Source organism: Bemisia tabaci, chromosome 2, assembly GCF_918797505.1.
Source record: "Bemisia tabaci chromosome 2, PGI_BMITA_v3".
Taxonomy (NCBI): Eukaryota; Metazoa; Arthropoda; class Insecta; order Hemiptera; family Aleyrodidae; genus Bemisia; species Bemisia tabaci.
In genome coordinates, this window is record NC_092794.1 from 52,751,625 (window position 1) to 52,770,867 (window position 19,243).

The 19,243-nt window shown below is 41.2% G+C and overlaps 1 protein-coding gene across 2 annotated transcripts in view; it reads right to left on the minus strand.

The window, feature by feature from the left end:
* The window catches only part of ss (aryl hydrocarbon receptor spineless), a 162,956-nt gene that overhangs the window by 109,533 nt on the left and 34,180 nt on the right, over nucleotides 1–19,243 (minus strand). The gene's annotated exons all lie outside the window — the stretch shown is intronic.

Genomic DNA, 19,243 nt, shown 5'->3' on the forward strand with positions numbered 1-19,243 from the left:
AGATGGTGCCTCTATATTTTCTAAAACTAACTCTCGAGCTTACAAAAAAGCTTTCAAAGTTCTTCAATCCATGAATAAATCCAGATGTTCCAGAGATATTAGAAGGTAAGACGTTCCAGAGCACTAACAGGAAAGGCCTCTTTCTCACAATCTCAGTTAACTCAAACACATCTGTCATTACTTAATGAAAGAAGTAGACTCAGATGGAAAAAGATAAATGAATACATAAAGAAAATTCTAACCACAAAGAAAAATATATATAGTAATAAAGCAATAACCACTAACTCCCAACCCCAACCAGCCGATGATGTACCTATTGGTGATTCCGGCGTGTCTCGAAATACAGATACTTAGATAGGAATAAGTATTATATTAGATATAGACTAGGATAAGAGAAATGATAATGACTTGAACAATGTAAAACCATGTATTTATTCGAGATACAATAAAAAAAAAAAAAAAAAAAAAAAAAAAAAAAAAAAACTTAATGAAAGATTGTATTTCCAAATAAAAGACTTTCGAATATGATATGATTTTTTTTATGTACATTTGATTTAATGTAGGGTACTCGGAACACAACAATAATGGAGCTGGATGTGTCAGGTATGTGATGGTGTCTGTCAGGAATACGCGATTTAAGCACTGATTCGTGTGTAAAATTTTGCGAGAAACGCTATGGTGCCACTGCTCGTGTGTGTATGGAGAGTTTGATTAGATACAAAGGTGAACTATCTCCTCTATTACGGCCTGAACTTTGAGAGCTTTTTTTGAGCTTGGTAGTTGATTCCAATAAAAACCGGTGGTACCATCGTAAATTCCTCGAAATTTTACCAAAAGAAGCACTTTAATCACAAATCCCTGACAAGTGCAAAAACTCCATTTGACGGTCATTTACTTTTTGACGGATTTTCCAAGCATCGCGAGGCGAAGTGAGTGATCGTTAAAGGTCAATTTTTCGTTTAGAGGACAGCATGGATAGAACCAAGAACATTTTATGGGGGCTGGGGCGCCCCTAGCGTAAATATTACCTTGCAGTGAGCTAACCATCACCTTGCGGCAAGGTATCGGGCTGGAAGGCACTAAAACACACCCCACCAAGGGAAATTTGTGAGACTTTTCCAACTCAAAAGGGGGGTTCGGGGGGTTTCTAGGTTCCTAGGTTCGGCCCGAGGGGCCTCTTTCAGAAGACTTTGAAAAATTGAGTCATCATGGTGCAATAAATTTTGAGCTGGTCTCGCCGAAACTTGATTGAATTATAATTTCAAACATGAAATACATACCACGCATGCACGACATCTTTGGCATTTTCAGAAGGACCAAGATGATTATCACATTTTTAATCAGAGACGAAGACCCAAAAATTTAAATCCTGTCAGATACACTGTCATCATCACATAAAAAATTTGTTCCATCAGTCAAATTTATCATTCTTTAGAGACCTAAATTGCTATCGGGTTTGCAAGCCTCGTCGTTTCCAAGTGTCAAGCCTTATTCTAGGATCTATTCACCAGCAACCATATCGACGGTGTCAGTCGGCAATCACACAACTCGGTTTGCGACGTCGCAGCTACTTCCTGTCATACTTTATTTTTTAAACGGAAAGCTACTCAACGGCAATTATTTAATACTGCCGTGAATTTTCTTCACTGTGTGAAGAAAATTCTGCAAAAACTCCAAGGAATGATATCAATTTTTTCTCCCCTAAAAATAATAACATAGAGGCGGAGATTTTCAGACACCGCAAATGAGATATGCAATTGCGGGCTTACGCCGTCGATATACAACCAAATACCAACCCGTCCCTGAATAGATTATTGCACTGAGGATATTTTCTAGCCTACTTAAAAAATTGAAGGCAAAACGGCACTGTCCGTAACCTACAAACCTCCTTCATGACAATCCTGCTTCCTCTTTTTCAGCGGGAAAACATTTTTTAGAGCATCCTACACGGTTGATAAATGTCGAACTTTGACAGAGTTTTATAATCTACCGGGGAAGGCCTAAATACGAGTAACTCATCCGATGAGTTTTCCTGCTACTCCACTATTTTCCCCTTCTAAAAAGCCATGTTTCACACCGATTCCAGATGGCTGTAGAAAACTCGTTCTCGATGTGACGCGCTTTTTCTGGAGAATAATGCACGCGTACCCAGTCGCTCTCTCATTACAAGTGTTCCGTCGGCGCGGTCGCTAAATCATGCAATTCGTTCGATCATCAACTCGATAGAATTTCTCGATTTTATTTCCATGTTGGCAATACCGAGCGAGGCACTTTACGCGGGCGATTAAGCAGTACAGCATAGCGTGTTCACAGAAAAGAAAAGTTAATTTGACAGGTTTTTCCGTCCCTATCGTGATGTCGTAAACGATTAATCGGCGCAAGTGAAATTTCAGGAATTTTTTATCAAGGTAGACCAACTATTTTGAGCAATCCATTGGTAGTTTCTGCTAGTACAGCCAGGGTTCTTTCGACAGGGGTCTGTAGTCAATTATGTTTCATAGAAGGAAGCTCAGGGTAAAAACTTCTGAAAAACGGTTGTTGACGACTACGTCAGAAACTGCTTTTTCAGCGCTATTCTAGGAACCGCGATTTTTTTTCCCTCTCGGAAAAGCCAATTTCTGATTTCCGGGATCCTTCTTGGAATCTCCGGTTGCAATTTTTCACTTTTCGAGGGAGCTGACAGCGATACACATCCAGACGCACATTCATGCGGTACACATTTGAATCGATGCATGCTAAAATTGCGTAAGTCCAAAAACTCATGAGTCTGCGCGAACAATTTCGTTGTGATTCCTGCGTTATCAACGAACACAAGGGCTCATGAGTTCTTGTATTTACGCCTGTCTAGCAGATACCGATTCGTTCACAATGTAAGGAAGGCTTGGAGCTATTCCGTGAATCTGAAATCACAGAAGAACCGCGAATCGCGGGACTTATTTGCAAGCCAATGGTGAACAAATAGAAAATCATAAAATTCAGCAATAAAGGAACAGGACTAGTACTGATAATTTTGCCTTTAACCTGAAAATAAACTTTTTCCTACGTAAAAACATGGCGGTAACAGGCTCACAGTTACACGCAGGAGAACATTCAGTGACGTCCCAGCCCCTAGTTGAGTTTGTACGGGCAAATAAACTAACTCTGTGACATAGCGTAGAGTATCACAAAACTTTGAAGCCGTTCCAAAACGAGATCGTGTTTTTGAAGGCAATTACTCATTAAACCTTCACTCTGCCGTTGCAATTTATCGCAACAACCACTTGAAAATTTCCGGAGATTGCTTATTGCTTTCGACGTGCCGATGACCAAAGTGCGGAACTACGTATTCCCATTGCTGTGATTCAAAATTTCCGCTCCTATTTGATTAATCCTTCAAGGAGAAACAAGCCAATTTTAGCTCATGAAGTTTAAACGGATATCCTCCTTGAGTCCACGGCAAATAAGAACGCACTTCTAAACTGCAGCAGGAGATCGTCTAACATCACTTTAACACATAAAGTAAATGAAGGAATCAAGATGGCGGATTCTCTGTCGCCTTCTAAAAGTGCGTAAACTTATTTGACGTGGACTTCAAGAGAGAGGAAAAATCACAGACGTTTAAAGGAATTATGTTGACTAGTGTTCTAAAGTATCCCAGGAAGTCTGCAGCGTCGCAGATGGAGATACATGGTTTCGCATTTTGGCCTTGTGGATATAGGCGGAGATTCGGCAGTATTTAGATGCTCTCTCAGCGTTCCTCTTATATAGGCGGTAATACTGCAGAGCTTTATTCTGGAACTCAATTTTCGGAATAACTCCGGTGACTTGAGCGTGAAATTTTCGCCCCCATTACGTCAACGTCACACGTTTGATTTGGGCAACAACGAGTGAAAGTGCAGACCAAGACAGGCATCAAATCAAATGCATCGCAAGTCATAACCGTGGCTCCATCGCGAATACATGAGCTTCCTCTCCCCCCACCTTCCCGCATGCCATCGTCCTCTCTGTTTACGTTTAATTGTCTTTTTAATTATGGATATGAGGCCACTTCCATGTGAATCTCAACCCTACTCCCCCCGTCCACTCCATCCCGCCGCCGCCACCACTAAGAAAGAACGTCGTACGGGCTTTTAGACGTTGCCAAATTTCATTTGTAAATGACGAATTCACGAGAAAACTTGTGAAAAATATTCACAAATTTTCTTTCAAATTTTTTCTCATAGAAATACATATTATTTATATTAAGAAAGGAGTCAAAGTCCCTTTACGTCAAAAGAGCGAAAAAAAGAGCCCCAAAATAGCAGGGAACTGTTGAATTTGTAGGTGGATAAAATTTTATTTTTAATGATGGAGCGATAGAATGCGTCGAAGATTATACATTTCAGATTTTGTGTTTTTTTGTTACCAATAGGTAACGTAGGTAACGCTGACACTGACTCCCCCTCCTAGAGCGTAACGCAGGATCATACCCCCTCTCCCCCCTGGAGCGTCACGTAAGTTATGATCGCTCTGTAACAATGTGTAAAGGGTAAAGACCGAGGCCGACATGACTTCGGATTCGGAATGAGTTTTAGGACGAAATCCACAGAGAAAACTACCAAAAATAAAAAACGAGAAAATAAGAGAGTCTGACGCATTTTGAGTTGGTCAAAAATTTCTAAAGTCTGATCGTACTTGAGTCAAAATTCGTTTAAATGCTTCCGTTCTTATTGTTTCTTTGATATTCTCTCGTTTTTTGTCCTTAATTTGGAATTTGATTTTTTTTCGATTGGTGAGTTACTAGCTAACGCGTCCCTGCTTTTCTGTTTTTTGCATAGTTATTTTTCAGCCTCACTTTCTATTTTGTTTCGTTTTCTCTTAATACGTCCATCGTCACGAACTACCTTGTAAATTCTGAACGCATAACGAGAACATGATATTTTAGTTAATTGCCAGGGAAATAAGGTGCTTATCGTCGCGCTGTCTAGACTTCGATTCTCAACAAGATCTCATACTTTTGTATCAAATACTTGAGATGAGAACCATGTCAGTTACGCTCTCACGTCTGCATGGATCTGGTCTCTCACCATTTTGCAGTGATATACGGAGGAGAACCGTAAGTGTGTTTCTGCATGAGCCACGATTAATACATGCTCCTATGTATCTTGAGGCTCATCCCAAAATCCAATTGCGATTCTCCTCCGTAACACAGCACCATTGGCGGTTCTAGGAGGAGGAGAGGAGAACTGAGCCGTTCAACTCCCAGGAAAATAATGTGATGAAAAAATGTAAAAAAAACCGTAATTTTTTTTAAAGAAATTATTATTGTTTACAACACAAGTGTGCGCTAATATCTCCATTGAAATTATTCTTCTCTTTGTTTGACTGCATGTTATATTTATGAAAGCGGCACTCACGAGAATTGAATACCTATAGGAGTAAGGCATTTACAATGGACCAGCAGACAGGGGTACGAATTCAAGCATTCTGATACATGTTAGGCGAGGGATTGATTTCAGTAATTTTCGTAGCGCTAAGTGTGTTCTACGTGAAATTTTTAACTTGTAACACGTATCAGAATGCTTAACTTCGTATCTCGTCTCCTGGTCCATTCAACCAATGTAATATCCTCAACAATTTTCCTCAATATAATTTTGCGCTAAGCAGGTGTCCTTGATTTCGTCTGGGTATAAAAAAAGAACTCTCAAAGTTGAGGCCGTGATTCCGGTGCAATATGTGATTAAAAAAAAGAAAGAAAGAGAAAAAAAATTACCTCCATATTTAGTCATATTTTCTATGCAAAGATGACGCTGCATACATTAGCAAGGTTGCCGTAACTACGGGCTGAAAATAACCTTTTTATCGCCACATTGAGTGCCTACACGGTGTGGCAACCCTATTGCTGCACTCTGCTCTACTCTGGATAGTGAGTCTGATTGAAAAAATAAGTGGAATTCTTAATTACCTGAGTGATTTCCTCCATTGCGACTTCAAAAAGCTTCCTCATAAGCTTAGGAGTTGCTTTTATACAAAATCGACAACTTCCTTGTGTTTTCCTGAAGTTTTACATCGGACTAGTTCGTGAAAGTAGTTATCCTTGACACTTGTTACGGTGGAAGCACTCTGGGAAAAGTCTGTCGTAAAAAGGGCCTTTTTGTGCCCTGTATCGGGGAGCTCAGGGATTTTATCCAAAATCTTGGCCGAAACGATATGTTATGATGAACAAGCTGTCACTGGAAGTTTGGCTTTTCCGCCCATTTTTGGAGGAATTCCGATAGAAAATGGCGCGAAATGCCAATATTCCGTGAGTAATGCGGGGAGAGGAATTGATCCAAACCTCACATACTTTCTAAGCGGGTTGTTTAATGCTGCCTGACATGTACCTAACATGAGGAGGAAAGGAATAGAGTTTGAAAAATCGAAAAATAACCATAAGTTATTCATGGCTTACTCTGTTTCTGGTTATTTTATGGACTTCTTCGCTGAACAAGGGAAAAGTTCAAGGAATTCCTTGTGTAAACCACCAAGTTAATCGGTAATTTTATCAGGATTTCTAATTCTTCCTTTATTCTGTTCAACGCAGCCTGACATATACCTGATGTAAGGAATGGGAGGAATAAGGTTTTAAAAAATTAGAAAAAGCATGATGTCATTTGGGCCGCGTTTAGCAGAAAGGCACCAAGGCACATGAGCTATTTCCAAATTTAAGTGGGCAATTTGATTTTTTACAAGAGAACGTTCGTGCAGATTCCTTTGAAAAATTTAAAGAGTTTGCTTGATGATATGCATAAAATTCACAGATATTTGCGCAAAATCCCGCCGAACCATTTTCATGTAAAAAATTGAATTGCTCCATTGAATTTGCACGGAAAAAACGGTTTTAGGATCGGGTACTGCGGCGCAGGGCCCGGCCCCAAACCCGGGTAGGTGAAATTGCTTCACCTAAACCTCGGAGGGTCGGGCCCAAGCTGAAGGTAGGGTCCAGCCCTACCTGCATATCGACGCCAAGCGTAAAAAATCCGTGCCCTCGCATGGATTCGAACCCGCATCGCAGAGATGGTAGACCAGCGCGGTACCACCAGGCTACGAGGCCTCGATGAACGATGCAGCGAATTTACGCCTCTTGAGTGCAATTCCCCCTCTCGGCATATCAATGACACCTGATCATACGGGCATCAGTCCTCAACTGGCGTTCAGCGAGAAATGACGGTATTCGCTACTCCTGCGCATACGCGCGCATGCGCAGTAACTAAAACCTCAAAACCCAGTCGGTGGCAGCGTTCGCAACTAGCTCATGGAGGTCTCGTGCCTATAATCTGTAGGGACGTGAGCTACCTCTCACTGCCCTACCTCTAGTTAGGGCCCCATCCTAAACTCGTTTTTTCCGTGTGGAAATAGCTGATATGGCTCGGTTCCTTTCCGCTAAACGCGGTCCATTAGTGGACAGTTTTAACTAACTAACACGTCGCTCTAATAGCGCTTCTGTGCACTCTGCGACACCCTACCGCCACTGTGGACAGTTGTGGACTTGTGGACAATTTTTCCTGTCTCAAAATCGGTAATTTCATCAGGTTTTTTTTTATTTTTATTCTTTGCGCGTAGCTTCGTTTCCCGGACTATTCGTCAACAACGCGGCGCGGCGGTTGGAAAACTTATGCCAGCTCGGCGGCTCTCATGTCAAATTACGGGACTCTCGCTTAGGTACGATTAAACTGCACACACATGTGTGGAAACATAAAAATGCATGGAGCGGAACGGCCTACTCATCAAAGAGCGGTAGTTATCTGATGCTGCGCACTGCGCGCCCCGATATGATCCGACAAAATTACGCAAGTCCATACATATTATCACTCGCAAAATGCGGAGATACCCATTGTCAGATTTCCGTGCACCCCCGCCCCACGCGGCGTCCGGATAAAATATGAATTAATAAGTGCATATCAAGCTTGTCTTGAGAAAATTCAGTTGGAACGAATGCGTTCGTCGCTCCTCTGACGTAAGGGCGTGACCACAATTTGAGATGACCCCTGTCGTTCGTGTAACTCCATGTGTTTCGCGGCTCATGTTTGAATGAAGTTATGAGTTTACGGAAAAAGAGCGATGAATCTATTGCCCAGTGTTGAGCGATGACGCGGGTATTCCAGAGGATAAGCGTTGCAGCCTTGTCTTCCACCCTCTGATAGTCCGAAATGTGACAAGAATAAAAATATACGAAAAAAAGACTAATCAAGGCTAGAACACTCCGGTTTCCTAACAACCCCATTTTCAACCAAAGAAAAAAAAATGAAAAAATTGAATTAAAATTAAGAAAAGAGATAAAAGCTGGAACTTATACCCTCCATATCATAGCCAAGATATAAACTTTCGTGAATTCGGTTTTCATATTGTGATAAGAAGGTTTGACCGGTTGTATTTTCTTCATTTTTATCCCATTCGATTAAAGTAGCAGGGGTCGTAGAACCCCAAAACGGACCGGCCTTTTAAAATCCTGAATTACTTAACCTCGCTAAATATTCCTAAACCGCGTGGAGGGGTGGAAGATAGGAGGAGTCTGATCTTTGCTTTTGGGAACTTGGGGTTGGGGCAACCGGTGGGTCAGGCATAGGCCTTTACTTGAGCATTCCTCTCTGAAAAAAATTCGTAATATTTTCCGATTTAAATCATTTCTTCATTAATTTTTTTTTTTCGGATTTACGCTTTATTGCTTTCAAAAAATGCTGGAAGGGAGGGGGAGGGGAATCAAGCTGTCCTTACGTAATTCCTAGGGGCTAAAATGTTGGCTTACGAATGACTCATGTGAGAGGAAGGCCGAAAAATCGGCTTAAAGCATTGATTTAAACGATATATCCCCGAAACATCATACCACAATGTCTTAAACCGAAGCGATCCCTTTAAAACGAAAAAACGGCGAAATCGTCAGATACGCTCTTTCGGTATAGCCGCGATCGTTATAGCGCATCGTTTAGACGGCGAGGTTGGAGGTCAGGGGGTGGGAAGGGGGGTGGTCAGCAGAGACGCGGCACTGGAAGGCGCGGCGCGGTGCATCGTTTTTATGGGCGCAAAAGTCATTGTTACGGCGCAAGCGCACTCGACTGCATCCTCTGGCCAGCTGGCGCGGGACGGGGGTGCGGGGGAGGGGCGAGGGGGAGGGGGTGGGCCAGGCCCGGCACCTCTCAAACAACATAATTAGCCGGGTCCTTTAAGGATTTTATTATAATTAAAGCGGAGGTAAGTGCGCTCGGGTCTTTCTCGCCGGCCGCGGTGGACGTCTCCGGCTCAGAATGACCCTATAAACTCGGACATCTCACCCGAAATGAACTCGAGTGACGCCTCGCACCTCGACCGCGACCCCGCTCTCACACTGACCATTCGCACGAGGCCTCGTTGCCGGTGCATGTTCGCGTATGTTTCTCATGTCCAGTCCGATTCGCCGACCACACGTCTGTAGAAAGCACACTGGAAAGGATGGAGTTCTTGCAATGTTAATAATTGAGGAGTGAACTTGGGTGCCAGTGGGCTGATTGTTGAAATTGATAGACAAAGCGATAGACAAAGAAAGATATGAGGAATATGGAGCGATCCTATTGGTTGAAATGGGTGGTTCTTATAGACCAAGGGTAGAAACGGTGGACTAACCATAGGGTCTCTCATGGGTTGCGTTTAATTAATCTATTACTTACCTCTTTTGTCCGTTGCAACCACCCGCCTCTACCAATATGATCCATCCGTATCCTTTTTGTCTTCTTTGTCTATCGCTTTGTCTACCAATGTCAATAATCAGTCTTCAGGGTCTGTGTAGCGTCCAAAAACCCCGAGTGATATGAATGCGAGGTAAAAGTAGCACCATGAAAGCATAAGATATTTCGCAAAAAGAGCAGATTACGCTCCTTATCAGGAGGAGTCACTCCGTACGGGGTATGGACTAGGCTCCGAATCTACCCCGGCAGTACATATCATTGCTTTCTCTATACCTTGAATTCATTAATGGGTTAAACACCCATTTGCACTTGATGACGGAAGAAACTATGGTATACATGCAGCACCACAGTGGATGACGGCATACGCTATGTTTTTGGAAAGGCGATATCTCCATTAATATTGAACGTGAAAATTTGGTGTTTGGACGGGTCTTATAATTTTTTGCTAAGTGATAATCTAAAATCATCAAAACACGATTATTTTACCATTATAACCAACCCATTCCAACCATTGAGGGGATTATTTTGGATAAGTTTGAATTTGAGTCTCTAGATCAATCATAAAGGAATATATCCGTACCGAAAATTATCTTCCAAAATTTAAAAATAAAGTCGAGAGTACTGTTTCCGTTTTGCAAACGATATCAATGCATTGGAAACGATGCTTCGATTTCATTTGAAACTTTTTGAAGGTAATATTCGACACAAACATACTCTAATGATTGATCTAGAGCCTGAAATTTCGGTTCTCCCAAAATGCTCCACTAAACGGTTAAAATGTGAAATATAACGATCGTACCCAGATGCATAGCGCGAAAACTGAAGATTCACCTAGGCAATATTTTGAAAAATACTACCGAAATAATCAACAACGTTATTACCCTTTTGGCACTCATAGCTATATGAATTCAAGAATTATGCTCGAATGTTGACCTGGTATTGCCTACGTATTTTTTTTACACCAAGTTTGCTCTCTCGAACTTTGATTTAACTTGTTGTTTATGCAAAATTAATTCAGTCTGTTTTGAATGAAAATTAGCTGACTCTGTTTCTCAATATTTTTGCGATTTTTCTTACTCTGCCGTGTAAATTCTCACCTTGGCGACCGGCCGAGGACTTTCGCAATGGCTGATTTGGGTCAAGTATTAAGGGCCACAGCGCCTGCAGGCTGGTTATGACGATAAGAATAATTAGCGAGTATTAAAACATCCTAATTAAAACTTGCTACTAATATGACTCCTCATATCGACTTCCTTCCTTTCTCTCACCTCTTCATTTCTCGAACAACCTAATTACGTAGATACAGGTGATGCAACGCGTTTCGTCTTCCCGACCTCCACGTCAAGTAATATTATACCATATTTTAAGAAATTTTTTATACATCTTTGATGTGCACAACAATCTAGGCATCGTGGATTTTTTTTTGTCAAAGGAAACGCGAAGAAGACAAAATTATCTAAATAATTTTTTTCTTTAGGTTTTTGCATACCGTGGCATTGATTAACCAATGCCGCCCAGTACAAATTAGGATCTTAAAATCGAAAAAAAATCTATGCGAATATGATACAAACTTTAAAGCCAAAGGATAAAACAAAAAAAAAAAAGTATTAATGATACAAAAAATAATAATAATTATGGTGAATCCTTACTGGAAGAAAAACAGGTACAACTGAACAAAGCTATCAGACGTACTGGTTTTGCTTTTGACAAAACGCCTAATTTAATAACTGTTCTCAGACGTGAACACATATAGCTCCTAAGAATCGTGAAAGCCATTCATAGTGATTAAATCTACTCTGAAGTAATAACTTGATTACAATTAGGGCCAAATTCTGTACTTCTTGTTTCACTTCAGCGTACAGGCAAATAGAAAAATTAAAGAAAAGACCTGCAATTCTGTGACAAGGGGCACATTTTGTTTTTTATCGACACTGAACAGTATTTTACTGAGCTTGAGGAATTCAGACCTAAAATAGTATTGCTTTTCACATCGGCAACTTTCCTTGAAAAATTGTCCGACTTGAGTGTGCTTACACGTAAACTGTTGATATTTCGATGAAAAACAGATGGAAAATTCCCTGAAACTTTCAAACCCCATTAACCATTCCTTTTGTCATAGGACCTTTGGTTAGTCTGAAATCTGAAACATCACGTTCAATTTTTTTATTTGCGAGTTCAATTGGTGTTCAATGCAACGCCCAATGAGAGAGCATTTAAAGGTTAACACACTTAAAAGGGAAAAAAAGGAAACGAATGAAATATATTTACAGTTTGTAGTGGAAATCTACCGTGATCCCTCGTAAGAATCCGTTTTCAAAATTTCACCCCAGAATTTTACAAGAAGTTTGCAAAATTTGCCCTTTTTTATAACGCTATCGGAGCTATTAAATACTCCTTATCGGAGCCATTAAATACTCCTTATCGGAGCCATTAAATACTCCTTATCGGAGGAAACTTGGCAACGTCTGAAGGCTCATACGGCGTTCTTCCTTAGCGCGGCAGGATGGAGTTACGTGTTTTCGCACTTTGGCCATCGATAAAGGGCCATTCGAGGAAAGGAGCTGTTTAAGGAAGGACAACGAATCCGATCATATGAATACGACCCTAAGTATCGAAAAAAGGGCTTGGTCAGGCCAGACCTGGGTTCGATTTACGGCCATCGATAGCTGCTACAGATAGTTGTTTTATCAAGTGTTTAGCGAGAGATTTACTGGCGTTTAGCCTTGATTAACCGCGGGAGCGCGGTAACAACGTCATCTACCCCGGCTCCCGGGGCCTCAGGAAGGGAGGGGGGTTCACCCGGACCCGGGGTCCACGGTCCCCAGACCCGGTCCTCACGCCCCATTCAGTTTTCGTCCCAATCTGATAAATTCCTCGCCACGAGTTATAGTGCCATTTCCCTCTCTCCTCGCGCCCACTACAAGCCCATTTGCAGCCCCGGCCAATAATTTATGTTCCATCACCGATCTCGCCGGCTACTCCCGCGGAAAAACCGCCTATCCCCGCGCGATCGCCCGTCGCGGTTACGCGCTTCCTCCTAAACAGGATCGTGTTTTCTGACTTTTGAGCTCATTTTCTCGCCTTGACTATTGTTTAACTTACCCCCTTTTTGTCGCTCGTAACTCCGGTCTTGCGTGAGCTCTAGAGGGCGTTAAGTTAGATGGACGAGAGAGTTCATTCTCGAGTGTGAATACGGTTTTGTGCCGCGGAGGAGCGATGGGTTATCGGGCTCTTGAGCTGGACAAGGCTGACTAGCAATGAGCTACCAATAGTTAATTGCTACCGTGCGAATCCTTTCCGGAAATGAATCTTGCACGGCAATACGGGATTGTGGAATCTCGATCGTTGGAGCTGTGACGGGTGTATCGAGTGTCAGATTTTCAGCTTGACACGGAATATGCAGAATCAAGAAACTTCTTCTGCAAGAAACTGCAGAATTTCATTTGTGACCGGATCAGTGAAAAGGGACTTTATATTACGAAAGAAAATTTCCCCAACTTTTTGCAAATGAATGGGCGAGTTTGACCCTAGAATCACACAAAAATTAAAGGAAATATTCGCCCTGAAGTTTCAAGACAAGAACCTTTCGGTTGCGGGAAAATAAGGTTTATGTGTTTGCATTAAGGTAAGGAGCATTTTCTCATGGGATAAGATTCTTCCTACTTTTCACAGATCCTATCACATTTAGTAGGTTCTCTTTTTTATTTCATTGTCAATGCTTTGAATTAGGGCTCAAATTATCATTGGAGCAACTATTGCGGTGCCTTGGAATATCCCTCGCTTTATTTTTCTAGACAAATGTCTGCCCAAAATATTCGAGAAAGTAGTTTTTCAAGGCAGAAAAAAATTACATGAAATTTGGTGCCGTGAAAATTAACTTTATAGTCATCCTTTGAACTATTATGATTTGGCACGAAAATGCTCACATTATTGCAGACCGAGATATTTGGCTATGCAGTTTCCAGTGATGTACCCGGGGAGGGGGGCTGATTGTGAGTCTGAGTAGTCTGAATCCCAAGTAGGACAATGCAATGAAAATTTTGAAATTAAGTTGCAATTTATAGCGATAAAATTGCAATATGTTTACATAATCTGGTCACATAATTCCGATTTTGAACAATCAATACAATGATCTCCATGTGCCAAAAAGATAGACAATTTACAATGCAAAGAAAAATCGCAACTTGTTTCAATTTTATTCAAACAAATTTCGACAAGAGGTGTTCCTTCAAACAGTAGATAGGCAACAAGCACACCACTCCGACGCAGTAGCAAAAATTTTACCATGTAATCAAAATTTGTTACAATCTTTGTTACTTGTGAAACTCCCATACTTAATCGGAATATTACCCCCCCCCCCCTCAAAAAAAAACCGTCATTTTTCACCATCAATAATTTATGATTTTAGGATCTCCCTTCCACCAAAAGAGATATTTGACCACGCCTCCCTCCCCCCCCCCCCCCCCCGACTACGTAAATTTCCAGATACGTAACTAGCAGCCTCAAAATCGACGCTTCATCCCTCACTCTATTCCGCTGCTTAAAAATGACGTGGCGCCATTGTAAAACGCGAGCGTGCGTGAGCAGTGAGCGCCGAGTAGGGACACTGCGTGCTGATAGGTCAGTTAACTCGGCAGATTAAGTGGCTCTTGTCCAGACGGCTCTCACCTAATATTCAATGTTTTGCAAGCAGTAGCCGTGGATCGCGATCATTGGACACTGCCTGGAGAAATATTTGCAGGATTATCGGGGATTAGCTTCCGATCAGTCGAGCCACTGGAGGGCGATTCGCGGGGGTGGAGGGCGAGGGGTGCGTCGGAGGAAGTTTTGCGAGTGCAATGGGGCCACTTATATGATTTCAGCATCTGATTGATCGGTGGCTGACAATGGGGTGCGAAAACAGCTGTAATCCTGTAATTCTGTAATCCGGTAATCCAGTCGCGGCTAACCGGAATCCGCAACGGCAAACATCACGTTCTAATGCTCTTTCACCTCGGTTTGTGCAGCTCGCCGGATAAGCACTTAAACACCGTTAATATTATCTTAATCCTCGTTCTCTGCTCCATTATCTGACGTTAATTGTCAAATTAATGACGTTGGATTTACGAGTGCACGCTTGGGAAGCACTGCCAGAGACAATATATTTTAGAGAGCCCCGCAATGACTGCAAGCGATAGAGTCGGGGAAATTTTTCTTTGAAATTGGCTGAAAAAGTATACGCCAAAAGGAAAAACCGAAATTTTATGTTAATATGGAAAGCAGGACATAAAGTAACCAAAACGTGCGATTAATATTTTTCGGTTAGTTTTTCTTTGGGTGAAATATTTTTTCTTCGGTCAAATTATATTTTTCCACCAGGTTTTTGAGCTGAAAATTTGCAACCTCGTTAAAATCCTATGCGAGCTGCCAGGATCAAAATTTGAAAGTACATGTACAATAGTTCAGTAGGATTCATTCTCCATGCCCAGATGTCTCAGAGTTGCCTACGAGCTATGGTCTTGATCGATTTAACCGAAAATTCGGTTGATCAACCAAGTGCTTTTTGGTCGATCTGACCGAAGTAAGGGGTGGTGATCGAGGGTAAGCTACATCTGTTTAGAATTGGTTTAGATTTTAATTGTGTATTCAGACATTTACTTACAAAAACTCACTTAAAAAGGTGTGCTCAATCCCTTATTCATCATTCATCATTTACCGAATTTTATTTGAATTTATGCTCAGCAGGTTGCTCATTGACCATCATCAGGCGAAAAATAGCATTGATCTCCGACTTTGACTTATGCCTCACTCTATTATATTGCTTAGATTGTTAGGGTGAGGTTCCTAAATATATGTTATTCCCTGATGCACAGGCACGGAGAGTGCTGTAACTACGAGGAGGAGTCGTGCTTTTCGAATTTCCTGTTTGTCGCGATTGGCAACGAGTTACTGTCTCTTATTTCTCCCTCGCAGAGGGGCGCTCGAAGCACTGCAATGACGACTACCGGGTTCAATGAACATGATTTTGACTCGTGTTCAGGAAATAGTTCAGTTTGTAAAACCTGCTCATTCATCGTGAGATTGGATGTAGGACAACGGTTTTACAATGCGGGTTTAACACTCGTCTGAGAGGTGCTTTTTCGAACGCTTGTTTCGCCGCGTGCCCTTAATGCTCCCCCCCCCCCCCCCCCCCGTGTTCTTTCATTTACTGATTCACGCAAGGGTGAGGAAAAGGGTACACACGCGATTGAATTCCTGCCCTGGTGGCACAATGACACTTGAAATATGTTTTCGAAATATCTATAAAAAGGATGAAATTTTTCGCAGATTTTCATACCTCCAAAGGCACGGAGACTTGAAATGCATCTACAATAAAACTCAATATTTGGTAAGCACTCCACATGCAAAATGAAGTTTACTTAATCATGAGCATCAAAGAGTGAGAAATGAAAATTAAAAAATTTTACAAGGTGGAATAACTAAAATATTTCGACGATGACTTTCAGGTATTTAAGAAGGTAAATTAAGGTGACATGGATGCATTTTTAAAATGTTTCTGAGTCACAGTTATGTCATTTTCAAAATTTTTAGGAGCCCTTAAGACAGTAGTAGTTTCAATGTAATTTTTCGAACTTCAAAATCATTTTTGACGAGTTTTGTAAAAATTTGTTTTAAATGTATAAAAAACAATCATTAAATACATATTTCTGTTAACGGATTGACCCAACAATAGTATAAATTCATATTTATAACTACTGAAACTTATCAAAACCACTTACATTGACAAAGTACAAGGATTCATCACATGGATGTAGTCAAATAATAAAAAATAAGTGCAACCCAATAATAAATAATTCATGAGAAACTTTATCATGCAGTGTTGGTATGAGAATTCGCTGATAATACCGATTTTTTGGTTCCTGCTCCATAAGCATTGCGAATGTCAAAAATCACCCATTATCAAGAATTTTATAATGGCGTCGTTTGTCATACGTGTTGAAATCTTTCTCTTTTCATTTTTAAAACGCTTTTAAAATTGGAGTTTTTTCGTTTCTAGGTATCACTTCTTTCTCTGCACGATGTAACACTAAATAATGTTAATTAAACGGTAGATTTACTGCTGGTTTGTAGATTTCCTGGAAATAACAAATAATCAGGAATCTAGTGACCTTCAACATTCTTATTAATCCACGCAGTGTAGAGACATTTAAGGCCCATAGTGCAATTAGATACACCAAGTTGTTGAATTCAGGAGAGTCCATACACGTATTTTATTCTGTTGCATTGTGCAATGTCACCCCCGAATGCACACAAATCGCCACCTCTTTTTTCACTGGCGACAGAGCGTCGAGGGCGTCGCGACGCCTGCGCTTAGGGGTAAGTCTCTCGATAGGGTAGTCGGACGCGGCAGGGGGAGGGCCTTGCCTCTGAAACTTGGAGGAATTCAATTAATCCAATAATATATTGAGTTTCGACTTTTGATACGGAATCAGCCGTCAGCCGTAAACCCCTTGCTCCCAACTCTCTGTCACCGCTAGATAAACCCCGTTCCGTGCAACCCTATTCAACCTTATTCTCACTCGCGTGTTGGCACTAAACCGTGCTTTGAGCTATGTCAACACACCAACACATAGCCGTGGAGGTTGCCACGCTCAAAGGAATTATCACCTGGTATACAACTAAGGAAATCCGCCACATGAATAATTGAAAGTCGCCAGATTTCCCTCGACAAAATATTTATTTTTCAGAAAAATTGTGAACATCTTTCACTAGAATTTTCAGAAAATTTAGGTCAAATTGTAAACAAAAAATACGCACAAGTTTCCTGAAAATTCGCATTTTATCGAGGAAAATTTGGCAACGTCTGAAAGTTCCAACTTCGTTTTTCCCTGGGTAGACAGAATGCAGCTCCTGCATGTGCGGAAAAAGAGCACATTATTGCAAATATTACAGCTTTTCTTGGCCATCCCTGAGTAAAAATATTCGTCAAAAAAAGAAATGAGTCGAATGCGATGGGTGCAATTTAACTCGTGGCAACATAAATGACATGGTTGTAATTTAATTTTTCTTCAATAAATATTCTGCAGAGTCCGATAAAAACTCACCACGCGTTAATTCTTAGTCGCTCAATTATTGAGCTAACGCTTTAACGCTCGCCTTTGAGGGTTCCTTGCAACTCGGCTGCCTCAACCCGAAAATTTTCACCAGAACAAGGCCAGAACAAGTAAAAATTTACCATAAGACATGTTTTATCGTTCTCTTGACGTAACGAGCAATTTGCTCAGTGTGACTCCAGGAATTGTCGAGAAAAACTATCTACTTGTGAAAATGAACCCGATTTTCTCATTAACTAGGAGAGTAAAACAGCGATTTAAAAGACATAAGTCTTTACAAGACAACAATCTGAGATTTTTTGGCGATTGTGTTCATTGCGTTCTATTTTTTCATCAAGTCCTATTTCTTCGCGATCATAGTGTAAGAAATTGGATCAAATTCGAAGAATTATACGTCGGCATGTTTGACGATGTTAAAACTACCAATGTTTTCGTTAATGTTATACAACTGTAATGAATATTTTTACTCCAACACTTTAATACTTGATAATGAATCGGAACCAACAGTAAAACTATTGTAAATTCGTCCGTGAGCGATGAAAGCCCTAGAGTTTCGAAGAGTGCGATGCGACGATATATTTCAAATTTTATTCAAAACAATTTAATTTATAGGTATGACTAGGAACCGAGGTCGATTCGTTTTCTTTTTTAAATCTAAAACGCGCTCAAGATCGGTAGACTGCAAGGACGCTCCTTCATTTTTGCGATGCCACTATTCCTGCTCGGTAGAGGTCGTTTTGCCTACCTTGAAAAGTGAAGGCGAATGCATATTTTTTTGTCATTTGTTAACTGCTGTTACTTTTCGGTTCGCGGGTGCTCGTTTTGCATACCTTGTCAATTGAAGGCGAATGCATTTGATCGTTAATTAGAACCAACTATTTCCAAATTCTACTCACCTCATTGTCTGACAGATTTACCTGCAAGATGCACCCTCATAGAATCTGACAAATCTGGCACCTCCTGACACGAAGGTGTAAACCCGCCTGTGATGACAAACAAAAGTCACGTGCTCGTAACGATAATAGTGCAATGTTGTAAATGAGAGCAGTGCTTTGAAGAAAAACAAACGAAACCGAATGAGGCGGTAGCCAGGTTCATGGGTCAATGGCGAACGGCGGGTCGGACAGGCGAGTTGACATGCGATGTCTTCGTTCCTGGATTTGAAGCAGATGCACTCACGGTTGCGTGAAATAACTTTAGAAGGGGCCGCTTACGAGTAGGTATCAGATATTTCCCTTTTAAATTCATCCTACTTCATTAGACAAAGCAGGCGGAATAGCTCTTGTGCGAAGTAATATTGATACCAAAGTGGCATGTATATGGGTTTTCCTTCATTTGTCCAGATAGGCAAAACGGCCTCTTCCGAGCAGCGATAAGAGTATCAAAATGAAGCAATCTAACCAGTAACGGTGAAAGACTAATTGGACGGAGTTAAACAGAAAGGAACCAAGCCACATCGGAATCGAACCGAGAAAAGGAGGCTTAAGTTTAGCT